Genomic DNA, 13,249 nt, shown 5'->3' with positions numbered 1-13,249 from the left:
GAATAATGGATATGATGCCCTTTATAATTGGTTTGTGCATGAATTGTTCCGTATTGATTTCGAATTTTCTGAAATATTTTAATATTTCTATAGTCGGTTCATGAGTCAAGGTGGTTTTTTTTGACAGATCGAAAACAAGGTGTCTAAAAAGTCACACGTAGCTCTATATAGAATTTTTGTTATACAGTATGCATATGCATGGTTTTGAACTGAAATATATTTTATTTGTCTACTTCATCATATTTTTCCATAATTTTATAGAAAATCACTTGTAATTTGTTAAGGATTACATTGTTTCTGAACAGTATAAAAACAAAAAGATATTGAACTTTTGGACCGAAAATATGTTTCATTATAGTTCACTTCTCTAATTTCTTTTTATTGATTTTCTGAAAATATAGGTAGATTTATTATAGGTATTAGCAGTATTGGATTTTATGTCCTGGGATATATGTATGACGATATTTCTATAATGTGAAAAGTAATACATACTACTTTTTTATATTATTGTAACTCCGGGCTATTTTGCTTCAGTTTAGGCTCTTAGGAACTTATCTATCTAGGAAAACTTTGTACAAAAAAGACTTCAATGTGGTGTTGATATTGGTATAGAAAGTTAAGCAACATTGCGTGCAGCGAAACATTCGAGACCTGAGATCCGCACCGAGTCTGCGTGTCACTTTTAATTTAGCCTTTAATGTACAGCACTTTCTACTATGGAAATTTTTTAAGAAAGTAAATTGCTGGTCTTGACGTTTAAGGTCGGATAACCAAAAGGCGCGATTTTCATGATCTTTGATACTCGTTCAATAACTCGTATAAAACTTTTATGTATTCTAACAATGCCTGTACATGACATAAGACTATTACAAATGAAATAGTAGACAACATTCACCGTAAAAGTCAGTTTCTTGTAAAATTTTTAATCATTAAAATAAATCATTAAATTGTAAATCATCTATTCCATAAAAAATATTTTCCCATCCTGCCTATATATGATTATGCATACAGCTATTGAATACAGTGTATGAATAATATATTTACAGAAAATTGATGTCACACATATCTTATGTCAAGTAAAACATCGGAAATTGCCACGTTCGAAGGCGAAATCCTTTCGTTTTCGCCATGCTATCTATTATAGTATTAATATGTGTCAGAAATATGAATAATAATAATAAAAAGCTCATTACCTGCATCCTGACTTTCGCACAGTGATGTTCGGAAAAACGGAAGAAAATAGAATACCTAAACATACCAAAAACCACGTTGGTTGTTCTAGTGTTAACAACATCAGCAACAGATCTAAAGTAGATCATGTAAAATGTTACGACTGCCGAATAAATTATTTTTTTATAATTACTATTATGATAATATTAACTGTCATTACTCCTATCAGACATCGTATTTTGATTAAACGAGTCGGGCTTTATTGTCACCTCTCAAGAGAATATTCATTTTACAAATTTCACGTGATTTCGAGCAAACCAATAATTAAAGTGAGATTAACACGAGAGTAACATCGTTCGTCAGCCATCAACCATTTTCTCCTGAGAGCCGAGCGACGCGACATCTGGCGTCAGCAAAGTGAGTAAGAAAAATCAAAAGGAAACAATAAACGTCCAAACCGATGCTAACGTCCTCGATAAGCGATACCAGCCGTGTAAATAATAGAAACCTAGAATGTAGGTAGGATGATTAATTGTGTCAACGTGGATAAGGAGATCGCGAGCCAGTAAGCAAATCCTCGCTTAGTCGGACGATGGAATTCGAGAAGTTCGTGCTGCGTTTCTCTGCTGTGACTCTAGAATGACCTGGTTATAAAGAAGAAGAACACAGTCGGGTAGGTATAACACGTATAGATAGTAGGTATGGTAGTTATAATAGAGTATAGCAAGCATATAATAGATTTACTAAGGAAAGGAAGGTGTCGTAAGTATAGTAAGTACAGTAAGTATAATATATGTAATATGTGTACAGGTAGTATATCGTCGAAGCGGAAAATCGTTAGCATTGCCGCTCGGTAGCGAGAACGCGACTATCTGCAGTCACGAATGGAATTCATGTTCATGCTAGTCCACGATGGAACGTTCAACCCCACATCAGGGTGGATTGCGGTAGGGTGTGCTAGTGGCTTCAGAGAAGAGGGAGGAATCAACTTAAAATTGATAACACCAGGAAGTCCCCTGCTCCGAGGAAATAGAAGGCAACTCGCGTTCCCTGGACAATAAAAACTTTCGAGCTTTTTATCAGAAGCTCCATGCGAGGCGACCAGGATATTGCGACAAATAAAGCTCAGTTCGTAACGAGGGTTGGTCCCGAAAGGATTACAAGGCTAATACAAAATTTAATATCCAGTTTGATTTAAAACTCACCCATTCCTAGCACACTTTTTCTTTACAGAATATTTATCCTTGTCCACCTAGTTGGACAATGCATCCTTAAAGGGATTGTTTAATTGTCTATTTTCCAGTAGAAAACGTCACAACATGTGGATAAATTTGATTTTACGACTATACGTATAGTTTTGAGCCAAATGACGGATAGTTGGATTTTCAAAGAATCTAAATTGCACGAAAATGCACGAGAACTCCCGAGACAGGACAATCAAGTATTGCTCGACCAGATACCGCCATATAGACGATGGCAAAGTGGAATTTGTTGATTAACAGATTAAACTAATCGTTAGCCTAGGGACGGTTCCTTTTTTTTTTGTATGCAGTGGTTCGCCATTAGCGCCATTACACTGATGCTGCATACGAAATTAATTACGTATACTCGCTGATACGTCGATGTGCATATGTCAGCCACGCATGAATTAACTCGCCGCTGATTGCTACGTGCGAAGTGATCGACGATCGATTGGTACGCCTTTAGATAAATTCGTCACTGTTTCCGACGTAGCGTAATATGTTGCGCATAGAGAAGGCAGCGCGAAGCTCACAGGATTTCCCAAGGGGATGATTTGAAACCGTTATGGGTGGCAACGTGCCATGCAGTAGCAGCGTTCGTCTGATTATAGCAACGTATACGTATTTATATATCATCATTAGGAGATATGCGTTTAAATTTGTTATAAAATTCTTTACTTTGCATTTCATTTTTTTTCTCTCGAAATACAGAGACCCTAAGATTCATCTCTCAATAAATACAAGAAGAGTCAATATTTAATTTGTCTAACGCAAGCATTGACGGAGGTTCCTGTGGTCTCGTGGAGCTATATGGTTGTGCATGGTAGTTCATGGATGTAATATGCTTTCGTGTAGTAACTAACGAGAACCAAGACTTCTTTGCTGGAATTCTTTTAATAAGTTTCTACACCCAGTCGGTTAGCAACGACCGAATTTCGTGCAGCCTTGTATTATGGGGTTATAAAATTATTATTGCTTGACATACACTACACCGCGGCCATTTTGCCTGTTCAACGATGGATTTACATATTAAACGAGTCCTGTATGATCAAAGATACGTAGTCAGGCAGGGCGAAATACGCGACACGCGTGACTAGGAAATTAAGTTTTGCTTTATAAGTTCCCATAACGAGGAATAACGTTCACAGTAGTTTCGCATCATACGTCTATCTATAAATTTTCTTATGAAATACGTTAACGATAGACTTCGATTTAATTCAAGTAATGCATCTTGAATTTGGAGCCTCTAAGCTTGCCGTAAGCTTATTCGTTACAGTTGGAGTCTGAAATCGATATACCTATACGTTCGACACACTACCCACAGAAATTGTATCAAAAGCACTGAGATCTGTTAAGGATGTACATTTATGCACGAATCCTTATTTTGAAAATTCACTTAAACAATTTTTTTTTCGGGTTTTCAATTCGGGTTCTTGATGTCTGATTCGTACAAAAAATGTTTCGTTATTTCGAAATAATTTGTTTGATATTAGTAAAACCTTTGCATTTTCATATAATAAATTATTTGCACTTACGTCTATACAGGGTGGGACGAAATACATGGTACAACGGGAAAAATTTATTTTTCTCATAGAAAAAATTGCAGATAAATTTTTTCTCTACGATGCTTCATTTTTAATAAAATCGTTTTATAAAATCAATCAAGTACATGTGAACTTGATTAATAATCGACTTACCGAAAATTGCTTGAGACACTGTTCTTTTCGTATTTGCGTACAATATCACGTCATCCAGACGTTTCGAAAACTCAAGTTTCAAGGTGCTAACTACCACTAATGACTTTTCTATTCAACCACCACAACTTGTTATACAATGATGGTAACGACATTTTAAATAATTCCTAAATAAAAAAAAAATAGTTGCTTTCGTGGTTGGAATATTGGTTAAATTATTTCAAATCATCTTCTCATGATATTGATGTATGCAGATATGGAAGGAAATAATGATCTATAGTGAACTTCGTAAGTCGATCCTTATTTAAGTGCACGCGTACTCTACCAATATTTAAGGTCTATTTTCGAGAAAATAAAACCTCGTAGAGAAAACATTTATTCTGAAATTTAGATTTACTTTTCCATAAGGAATCCTATACTTTTCGGTTGTACTACGATTTCCGGCCCACCCTGTATAATTATTATACCTATAATTCAATATAGCAAAAGGTGACGCCTATTAGAAACTCGTCATAACGAGTACTTACGGCGGCCTACTCAGTAATGACGATGAAATAAAATATCTGGTGGGTCGTTAGGCGGTATCGTAAAAGAGTCTGACGAGAAATGGGTCATTCCAATTTTTCTACGGTAACAAGAAATCCTTTGCGGATTGAGAATCCTTGAGGCGCTCCGAGGAAAGGGAATTCAGTGAAAATTGTTACGAGGTTTATTGTATCCGTCACTCTTAAATTAAATCGGCACGACGATCTTAAGTACGTCTTCCTTAAAGCGATCCCGAAAGGCACGCGATCCATTTGTCAACTAGATCGAGTACACACCTTGCATAATCTACGTATGATTTATAAGTTATATAAATTTATATATAAATTTATACATATACAGTCATAGGTTGTAAAACTCAAAGAAGAGAAGAGCCCTATGAGAATTATTGTTCAATTAATCATTTGAATCACCTAGGTACGCGTTCATTTTCATGCTGAGTTTAGAACTAAAAATCTGGCTACTGATAACAATGGGTGCTGGTTTAGGGAATGAAAGTCTTGTGTATTAGGTTTCAGGGGGGGCTTCGAATGTAGGATCGAGGATGTGTTTTATTGCTCCTCTGATACATGAAAATTGGGGTTGGGTGATGACGTCACACAATAGGGAACTTCACGCCGTTATTAATCATCCCCAAATAGGGTGGGCACGGTTATATATGCAAAGCCCCTTCCTATTGTTCAAGAGTGAAGGCGATTTTTATCATAATCAAGGATCGAGATCCTGTGAAGTTGTTCGCTTCGCCGATTTTCTAAGACCGCCAGAATATTTTAGCAGGTCACGCGATTTGGCTGATTGCTTAGAATCAATTAAAGCATACGAGATGACATCACTTTACCTTTATCTCTACCATCCACGCACTTAAAATTTATCTGTAGGTCGACTAAAAGTCCGTATGACTTTATAACTTTCTCTCTTTGATATTCAGCATTGTTAAGGTACCATTTCACGTTTGCGAATTCGGACAGACCAAAGGAATGCATACTGGGTGAAATTAGCTCGTTTGTTCAACACGTATAGAATGCATACCTCAATCATTCATGGATCTAATGCGTTAATTTACATTCCGCCGGCATTGGATATTACGTATACACATACGACATCCATCATAGTCATTTGTAGACACGTACATTTAAAAGGACCGCAAACGTTACCAATCTCGTTTCTGATTGGGGTAAATTCAATCTGAGTTATATTTCATATAGGCACATGGCAGTTACGCCCATCCCAAGCGACTGACGGACGGATAGGTCAAATAGGGCGATTGATACCGCTGGGCCGTTCGCATCGAACGATGCACAATTAATGACGAGCAATAAACGACGTCCATCCGACGAGGAAGACAAACGGCGAGCGACGAACTGTTGAATTACATTCGGTCTATCGAGCGCGCTGGAGCTAGGAACACCGAGGGAAGTATGGAGGTCGGTTCCGTGCACTAGATGCACGGCGGAAGATTTGTGATACGGAGGGATGTTTAACGTCGAGAGGTGTGGCCCGTTATTTTCATCAAAACTCAATTAGTGCGATCGTTTCTCACGCGGAAATATGGAAAGAAATCGTATTAAAAATCTCCTGGATTGATAGTGTATGTATATTACGTAAAACGCCGAGTAGCGCTGCAGTATGTTACGAAACGCGTAACACTTAATCTAATTGCTAAACGACAATAACGCCGTTCGATAATACGCCAATCGACACTGCGTAGCATCGGATTGTGTTTATGTGCAATAAAATTTCTATCGATCCTCTCGTTACTTTAAATTGTGCAAACTGTTCAGACCTGGCAATATTCTGTGCCTGATTTTTTTGAAAGTGCATAACTTTTAGAACCACCATAGTCAGGGTCTGAATGTTAGACAAGGGCAGTGAGACATCTGCAAACCATTTAGGGCGTGTTGATGTTCATTATCCTTGGAAAGTATAAGAGAAAGGTGTGTCGTTTCTTTTCAGTCTTCGTCGTTTGTCAGGTAGACCATTAACTATAGTTCTAAAGAGCTCTCAAGCCCATGTCCAGCATTTTGTTAAGCATTCGACCGAGATCAGCCGAGCTGAGGAGGGGATCTCCACGGCAACTCTACAGGGCTCATATAATAGTGTTTTGTTTAAAGACGAACAAGAGCTGCGCGATCCGTGTCGTATTTTCAATACAGTGCCATTGACCAGCACAATCAGTGACGCAAACCAAAATCCACGGTTACCTACTACACGACGTGTGATCGATCGCTCTGACCGGTAGACCCGGAATATAAAATGGAGCGTAAAGAAAGAGTATAGTGAACCCGCAGTATAGACAAGCATATTCTATCGTAATCTTATAAAGTTCGCTTCCAATATATTTTTTATAGTCCCGCACTTCATACTTCCGGTCTTGTTTCATGACAGTGTTCAGGTCTGAGAAGTGAACCGCGAACAAGCGGTTTACATACATTACTGTTCCGAGTTTGAAAAGGCTTCCGGATGGACCATTAATCCTCAACCACGATTCATTGGGTCGAGCCTTCGAAGGGAGGTTTTCGAAAGCAATGAGCCTCGCCGTAAACCACCACTCAGCGGTAGAATGACGAATTAAGAACGATGAGTGACGTCACAAAGATACGAACTGCCAAGCAGAGGTTCGAATTATTGTTGCAAGATTACAACTGGTTGGGACAGGTCGTCGCATCTCCGCTCTTCCAGCTGTCTAAGTAAACCTCGAAGGTTCTGTCTGCCACATCTGGGTAGAGCCAAGATCAGCAGAATTCAGGAACAGAAACAGGATCAAGAACAGCGCAAACCTCACCCATGGGGCATAGAGTCTCATACATTATGCAATGTCAGCCTCTCGACTTACAGCAGAGTCGACCTTAGCCTAATAAATGAATGGTGAGTTTGAGATCGACTTTGCGCAGCCTAAGCCTCACTTGCTGCTAATCCTTTCCTATTCCAGATTCCCTCGTTTTCGGTCTCTTAGTGCGTATATCTATAAAGCCGCTGAGTTGTCCATACGAAAATATTTTATAAATTATAGTATATGATATAGTTCTTATATGGATATTAGTCGAATATATAATACAACAAGTTCAGGATATATTGTGAATATAATTTCAAATATATTTCACATATATTTACACATATAAATTGATGGATATGTGCATAAACGTTTTTAGCCTGTATATTAAATATGTAGTATAACATACTTATATATATTATAAACAGAAATATAAATAAGTATATATATCCGTATATATTTTAAAATATATATTTCATGTACGTATATGTAACGTATTTATTTTCATGACACCTGCATCGAGACTTTAAATTTCAGTGTCTCTACGGCCAGGCGAAACAAGCTAATTTCAGACCTAAATTACGAATGCTTAATATCAGCAGACAGAATCAATTACATTTCTTCCCGCTGCCAGTCAAATTCAATGTTTATTCCAGCCCTATTACTTTGTTATTTGCTTGTTAGTTACTTTAGTTTACTTATTTGACTTTCATATGTGACAGTTCTAACCGTGCTATCATCACTATTTACGCATACGCTAATAGTTATTCACACCATGAGCATTAAATTAATTTATTTCTTATTGGCTGTTGATAAGTACTGAAACTTGATTTCAATGCAGGTAATCATGAAAAATATAGTGTGACACAGGATAAAATAGGATTTCAAACCTCGGATGATGTCAGCCCGCGATTACGGCTCAGGCAGTCAACTTCACTCTAGTCTGAAATCGTCTTGTTTCATCCCTTGTCACACAATATAGTATTGTATATATTGATTGTAAAAATAATGTAAATTTTTATATACAAATTAACTATATATCACATATAAAAATTGGGCAGAATTTCATAGGTTTTGCATATGTTTAACATATGTCATTTATATACGTGAACATATGTGCCGAGATATATTTTCAATTACATGTAATATATGTATATATGGAATATTTTGGTATGTGTGATAGATGTGGTGATGGGAATTTATCCCGTCAGAGCTTACTGGGTCGTCTCGTTATGGGTTAAAAACTTTGCAGAATTACAAACAACCTTTGGCAAGAAATACAAGAATGTATTTTAATTTAGTTTAATAGTATTCGATGCTTTATTTCGCGAAATAAATCATTGTATATCGTTGTTGAAAGAGGAAAGAGGTTGGATATTTTATAAGAAGCAGTTAAATTTTTCTGTATAAAAATAGTAGTTTTATCGTAGGTTAGGTCTCCTATAATATATAGCTTAGCCTATTTAGTATCAGGGAAATCGATTCATTACAATTATGTTTTCTTAATTTCTTTGAAAATAACCTTATTCTTTTACAGGTTTGTATTTTCACATAAATGATTCTTGGTAAAAAAATCCAATGAAATTATGGTCAGAACGATGCGATTAATAATTATTTAGCATATTATATTGACTATTTTATCGTTATTATTTTGACAACCGCATATTTAGTGTATTACGTCAAATTACTGCTATTATTTTATGTTATTATCGTAGCGAAGTTCGGTAAAATAATTCTTAGTTGATGATTGAAAATTGTATAAATTCGTTTAAAACAGTTTCTTTCCCTTCTTGAATATTAAGATTGAATTTTTATAGTATTCATTTTCAATTCTTATGGCTCTCGTTATTCTTTCACCCCATTTTTCGGTTTGTTTCCCGACTCTTCATCTGTTTCCATGTTCAGACTTATTTCAAGAATAAATTTTATCCAAAATAGTAGTTGTTAATGAACTTATTTTAAATGTCTATTTAAATGTTATACAGCGCATATTATGTGGTTAGTACGGTAGGTAGTATTTCAATGTCAGTCAAAACCAGAAAGCACCTGGAGCTAAAGCCAGGTCAAAATAACAATCCTAAACAGAAATCCTCGTAACCGCGAATTGATCGTCCAGAGTTCCGGATAGTAGTAGAGTTAGGGGATTCCCGTAAACATGGAAAGGTTAGTCTCACAAGTACTGCTAGAACCAGTAGAATATGATGTCGTAAGAAGGGAAACCGCACAAAAAACGAGATAACCCTTTTCACCTCAACTCCAACACAGGCTCCACTCCAGTCAAATGGGATTAAGTTAATCCTAATATCTAATCGATGGATTTGCAAGGCGTCTCCAACGCTCTTTCAGAGTTCCCAGAGGTAAGGAATTTCTACTGAGCTACTGAATAAGAGACAAGAATACGCTGGATTCGACCCCAATTCTGCGATTCCATTTATTCTATCGTCTGTATACGTAAAGCGCTAAGCACGCAATTACATGGGCGCGTCTCCTGATGAATCAATTGGATCACTCATAGCTGCCGTTCCCGATTCTTAATGACCAACTAACATAGAGATTCTGATGCGTTTAATGATTGTAATCGAATAAATAATTACCAAGATTTTCTTATACTTATTGCTTTCAATTAAGCATTGCCCTATCGGTATAGGTATACATTTTTCAATGATTTCGTCATTTTTATGCTTCTTGGGGAATAATATATATATTTTTTTCTTACTATACACTGAATTGTTAACATCATCCAACGTTGCCCAAGTTTGTGCTTTCACCTCGTGGAGGATTATCCTATTTTCTGTATTTACCAAAGGTTCACAACTATTATAATATTGTGAACTCTCGACGGATCCATAACTTCTGGTTCTCTTGTAACTTTTAACTTCATTCGCTTCAAGCTAAAGTTTCCATTTATAGTGCGTAAAATATTGAATGTTAAATATATCAATCCTTTGAAACATACTTTCTTTCGGGAAAAATACCATTTTAGGAGTTTTTTCGGTCACTGATTACGGTTCTGTGGCCAACCCCCAAAAACTTTAAAATGGTGGATCGAATATGGCTATTTGAAATTGTAATAATTAGAACGATTTGAATGACACTGGGTACTTAAGGGTTCATGTAAGTCAGTCCACTTTTGCAATTTTCCCTTTAAAAAAAAATAGAGTTAAAAATAAATTAAATAAATAAAAGTCAGTGACGATAGTGGCAAAGGAACTCTTATAGAAAGAAGTTTTTATTGACTAATGATGAATGTACTTTATCATAATTTATCGATAATGTAGGGAATGCCTATCAGAATTCTATTCAATGAGCATTTCCTTATTTCTATACTACCCTGAAAATTGGTTAAGAAGCAGACGTGCCTATTCTAGAGAATATAACCCTAGTGAAATATTGTTATCTTATAGCATTCTGTACAAAATTACTTATCTAGGCACGCATGCCAGGGAGTATTCAGAACAGCACAAAATAATGTCTAGAAATACAATCACACTTATTTGCTCTAGATTCGAGAATGCTCTATCCTAGAGGATATACGTCGAGCGAAAATAGTTTTTGAACTTTACTACACGTTATCCTTACCGAAAAGAAATTATCCTCCTTAACTCTTCCGAATTATTAACTGCCAGTATAACTTTCATAATTCTATTTGTATTGATAATGCGTTAGGTGTATAGTCCGTTCATGAATAATATGTACTTCAGAGGAATCACCCGAGTTGAAACTTTAACACCGGTTTGAGCCTATTTATTCTACGCATGGACATTGAGGCTGTTACTAGCAATAAGCTTGTGGAATGGAGATACTCGACTGAGCTACCACCAGTGTAAGCTTCAAATTTTCAGTTACGTTTAAAAATAATAATTAGGGGTTAAAAATGGTGTTAGAATACCTCATTTTGAAACTCAAGGTCTTATTTTTGAAGCAAAACTATTAGGACTCATTCAGACCAAGGCTAGAAAATAGCATCGTGGTATTGATATTATTAATCAGGCCCAAAGCATTTTGCCTATTGGTGTCCGCCTGCTGCTCGCTGCCCGCTGCCTTTCGTGTGAATGAGTCCTTAGATCCATTTTTGACCTAGAGACCTTAGCTAGGAATTTCAGTGGGATCTTCAGATTATGATTCATGTTTACATCAACATACACGAATCTTAGCTAATCAATTTTATTTCACGAAGCTATTCAGATCTAAATATGTATGCATTTATGCGCTTTTATTAAACCCAGTATTGACCTCAAAGTTTTGTCTTTAGCATCACGTAGGATGAAATTGGCATTACACTTCAATTGGCAAACCCAAAGAACAAAGGAATGGAGGTTGTATAGGCTTAAACCGATGCTAGATTTCCGACTTGGATGTCTCCCTACAAATTTCAATGAAGAAAATTCCTTTAGACCTCACGTGTAATTTATGGATTTACTATATTAACCAGAAGCGTTGTTCCCAACCCAAACAATATTCTCAGTAGACCAATGGCCAGTCTTGGTGTAAAATAACAGCTACACTAGACGTTTTGAACACGGACGTGCAACAATAATGTGGAACATTTTTAACCCCTTGCACTATTTTGATGAGTCTGACTCGTGATGAAATATTTAGGCCAAACATGGATGTCACGAGTCTGACTCGTTGTTAAGTTCCAGACCAAACATGAATATCACGAGTCTGACTCGTACTCGACATTTCAGGTCGAACATGAATAACGAGTCTGACTCGTGGTCTTAGTTTTGGACCAAATTATATTATTATAATTAATCAGAATTTGTTTTCATCTTATGTAATAATTAAAGTATTTTTTAAAAGTTTTTGATTCAAATTCATTTGAATTTCACAAGGGTTCCATCGCGTGAAGTAAATACGGGCACGACTACCTTGCGCTCGGTCGTAAGAATAGGTATCAAGTTTCGGTACGCGCGCTCCACCGCTCGCCGTTCACCGCGACGATCGAGGCAGCCGCGTTTGGCCTGACTTTTCCCGAGGTTCCGAATAGTGCAAGGGGTTAATCAAGAACATCTCCGAAAGCCGATAGCTATGATTTTGGTAATAAATATATAAGTTGTAATTATTAATCTGAAGAAAACTATACAGGATAAACCACGGATCGCGATCAGTAGAGATTACTTTATTATTAGCAGTCCGATCGAAAATGTTTTTATCAGCTTTTGCATGGTTTCAAGAGAGCTTTAACGTGATAGTGAAAAATGACTGGTCAACTCTTTTTTTAAATGTTTTTTCAAGGTTACCTTGAATTTTTTGCAACTGAACATATAATTTTTGTACGCCTGTCTGTTAGACGATTTCAAGACGAATTCGGCACATGTAAGGACATGACATTTTTTTCTTCCGGTTCGAAAGAAAATTAAAAAACTTTGTATCACAAGGAGAATCACAGCTACGCCGTTATTACGCAACCAATGTTGTTGACAAGTCAAAATTTACGAATCTTAATTGTAGCGATGTTCAAAATGGTGTCCACGAGCTGCAATGAACTCGCGTAGACGGTGAAGAAAAGATTGTTTTGCATTCTTTATGGCCTCTCCTCTACACTGATGGCGACTGAAGACGACAGAATAGATGCGTATAACGGCGTAGCTGTGATGCTCCTTGTGATAAGGAGTATTTAGTTTTTTAATTTTCTTTCGAACCAGATGAAAAAAATGTCATGTCCTTACATGTGCCGGATTCGTCTTGAAATCCTCTAACAGACAGGCGTAAAAAAATTATATGTTCAGTTGCAAAAAATTCAAGGTAACCTTGAAAAAACATTTAAAAAAAGAGTTGACCAGTCATTTTTCACTATCACGTTAAAGCTCTCTTGAAACCATGCAAAA

General features: G+C 36.5%; 1 protein-coding gene and 1 long non-coding RNA gene across 2 annotated transcripts in view; one reads left to right on the top strand and one right to left on the bottom strand.

Moving 5' to 3' along the window:
- The window catches only part of LOC107266992 (neural cell adhesion molecule 2), a 64,891-nt gene that overhangs the window by 41,150 nt on the left and 10,492 nt on the right, over window positions 1–13,249 (bottom strand). The window lies entirely within an intron of this gene.
- On the top strand, window positions 5,964–9,358 carry LOC112494230. Its single transcript, XR_003059477.1, has 2 exons — window positions 5,964–6,138; window positions 7,034–9,358. It is a non-coding gene; the product is annotated as an uncharacterized LOC112494230 (long non-coding RNA).

Source organism: Cephus cinctus, unplaced genomic scaffold (assembly GCF_000341935.2).
Source record: "Cephus cinctus unplaced genomic scaffold, Ccin1 Ccin1_scaffold0025, whole genome shotgun sequence".
NCBI classification, from domain to species: Eukaryota; Metazoa; Arthropoda; class Insecta; order Hymenoptera; family Cephidae; genus Cephus; species Cephus cinctus.
Note: the sequence above shows the minus strand (reverse complement) of the source record. Positions and strands in the feature narration are given on the sequence as shown.